At 53.0% G+C, this 2773-nt stretch overlaps 1 protein-coding gene across 1 annotated transcript in view; it reads left to right on the plus strand.

The window, feature by feature from the left end:
* Nucleotides 1-2319: 2319 nt before the first annotated feature.
* ZNF711 (zinc finger protein 711) overlaps nucleotides 2320-2773 on the plus strand; it is a 20175-nt gene continuing 19721 nt past the window's right edge. The window contains exon 1 of the mRNA XM_018572902.1: nucleotides 2320-2546. The gene's annotated coding sequence lies outside the window, so the exon portion shown is untranslated. The remainder of the gene's footprint in view (nucleotides 2547-2773) is intronic.

Here is a 2773-nt window from a genome sequence, read left to right on the forward strand (position 1 = left end):
GGGGTCACAGGATGTTCTGGGGTCACAGGGTGACACTGAATGTGCAGGGTGCTCTGGAGTCACAGGGTGACACAGGATGCTCTGGGATCACAGGGGTTACAGGGTGACACTGAATGTGCAGGGTGCTCTGGAGTCACAGGGTGACACAGGATGCTCTGGGATCACAGGGGTTACAGGGTGACACTGAATGTGCAGGGTGCTCTGGAGTCACAGGGTGACACAGGATGCTCAGGGTGCTCTGGGGTCACAGGGGTCACATGGGTGACACTGAATGCGCGGGTGCTCTGGGGTCACAGTTTTCACAGCAATGCCACAGCAGGGCACTCAGCTTAGGTGCAGCAGCAGGTTGCTCGAATGCTGAGCCACGCGTCACTTAGCCATTTAAAGCCGGCGCCAATCAGGAAAGCTGCTTCTTGACTGGCTGCGGTGCCGGAGTTCTGGTAGTAACCCAGAAATGTTAGTGACTGCACACTGGAAAGGAGACCCGGCACTGAAGCGGAGGACAGATGAAGCTGACAAGTAGATTGGAAAGTCTCCATCAGGATCTGTTGGCATCCCCATTGGGGAGCTTTCCTTCAGTAACATTGTAGCTGGAAGGCTCTCAGCCTCCTCTGCTGGTCAGAAGACTCTCAACCTCTCTCAAAACCTTCTCTACTGCCTGGAAGACTCTGTCTCGCATCGAGCCTCCTATACTTGCTGGAAGATTTTCAGCCTCTCTCTGAACCTCATCTGCTAGCTGGAAGACTCTTGGGCTCTCTCTAAGCCTCTTATACCGGATGAAAGACTTTCAGGTTCTCTCTCTCTGAGACTCCTATGTAAGACTCTCAGCCTCTCCATGAGCCTCCTATACTTGCTGGGAGATTCTAAGCCTCTATCCAAACCTCCTCTGCTGGCCAGCAGATTCCCAGCCTCTCTACAAACTTTCTCTACTGGTTGGAAGACTCTCAGCCTCTCTCCAAGCCTCCTCTACTTTCTGGAAGATTCTAAGCCTCTGTCCAAACCTACTGTCTCTCAGCCTCTCTATGAGCCTCTTTTACTGTTGGTAAGACTCTCAGCCTCTCTCCAAGCATGATAAAAACTTTCTCCGGGTCTCCTCTGCTGACCAGAAGCCTCTCAGCCACTCTTCAAGCCTCCTCTACTGGATGGAAGACTCTCAGCCTCTCTCCGGGCCTCCTCTACTGACCAGAAGACTCTCAGCCTCTCTACGAACCTCCTCTACTGACCAGAAGACTCTCAGCCTCTCTCCGGGCCTCCTCTACTAACCAGAAGACTCTCAGCCTCTCTCCAAGCATGATAAAAACCGCCGGCAACATTTTCCTCTAAGTAGTCTAGGCATGTTTACCTATATACGGACATGGAGAGGACCTACCGGCTCATTACATATGAAGGCTCCGCCTCCTGACTCAGGCTTGCTGACCATCTTATCTTAAGTGTTTTGGAAAGGGCCTGTCTGTGATTGGACAGTTAAGGAGAAGCAGCAGACTCATCGCTCGTCACTCTCCTCTCTCTGGTCATGAGCAAAAAACAACTGAAAATAAACACATTGCTAACCAATCTGTGACTTCCTCCTGCTGGGATCCCTCTAGTGATAGATCTATATAGAGGGATCAGGACCTCCTTCCTCCTGCTGGGGATCCCTCTAGTGATAATAAAGATCTATATAGAGGGATCAGGACCTCCTTCCTCCTGCTGGGGACCCCTGTCGGCTTCACTCACACTGACATGTTTTGTGTGTGTTTGGGCTGGCAATGCAGCAGAACATACAGATAAACAGACACGCGTCATGTTTGGCGTCGCAGTGCGCGATGGTTGCGTTTTCACGCGGCATTGAAGTGCCACTACAAATGTCTTGCACATTGACACGCCAACCTGTACAAGATCCATTGCTGCAATGCATAATGCAAACAAGGTGGCCCCAGGGCAGGAGGTAGGGGGAAATTTGACCAAAGGGGTCACAGATGTTGGTAAATACCAAAGTATTTTACCTTCCAGCAATGGTGAGAGTTGTTTTACATGGCGCTGTATAGAGATAGAGATGAGGATGGTTACAATGATACAATATAAGCTGTGGTATTTGCTTCATTTAGGGTGGTCACCAACTCGCCATCCTGACCACAGGGCATCCCTTATCTCCAGATAAAGCCTATCAGGCCCACCTAGGGCCCCTTTCCGGGCCTGAGGGCCACATAGGGCTCCTAAGCACAAGAACAGCCAGTGTGTCCGAGCTATAGAGACGCCGTAACGTAGTGAACAGAGACGAAGAATAGAGGTGACAGCGGGGGGACTACAATCCCCAGCATGCCCGGTTTAACTGGTGCGGCCTGTGCTCCGTCTCCATGGTGACCGGCCTCACCGTATAGCAGGCCGCGGGCCCGGGGAGGGAGAGAGAAGGGGGGTCGCACTGCCCGGCGATGACGTACCGGGAGGGGGAGGAGCTGCGGCGAGACTCCGGGACAGGCCGCACACCGGAGAGAGACCGGACACCGGAGAAGATGGCGGAAATCGGGCGTGACGTGTGAGGAGAACCGGGAAGGGGGAGGGGAGAGGTATAAAATCTTCACTGGGCGCACCCCATCATCACCGAGATTGCGCCATACACCACTTCATCATCACCGAGATTCCTCCGTACACCCCTCCATCATCACCGAGATTCCCCCATACACCCCTCCATCATCAGCGGGGAAGACGCTATATACTCCTTCCCAATATCTGCACCGACATCCCCGACCTCCGCATGACCGAAACGAGCCCACATTACCGACCGCCATATAAT

Source organism: Nanorana parkeri, unplaced genomic scaffold, assembly GCF_000935625.1.
Source record: "Nanorana parkeri isolate BGI_ZX_2015 unplaced genomic scaffold, ASM93562v1 scaffold2165, whole genome shotgun sequence".
Taxonomy (NCBI): domain Eukaryota; kingdom Metazoa; phylum Chordata; class Amphibia; order Anura; family Dicroglossidae; genus Nanorana; species Nanorana parkeri.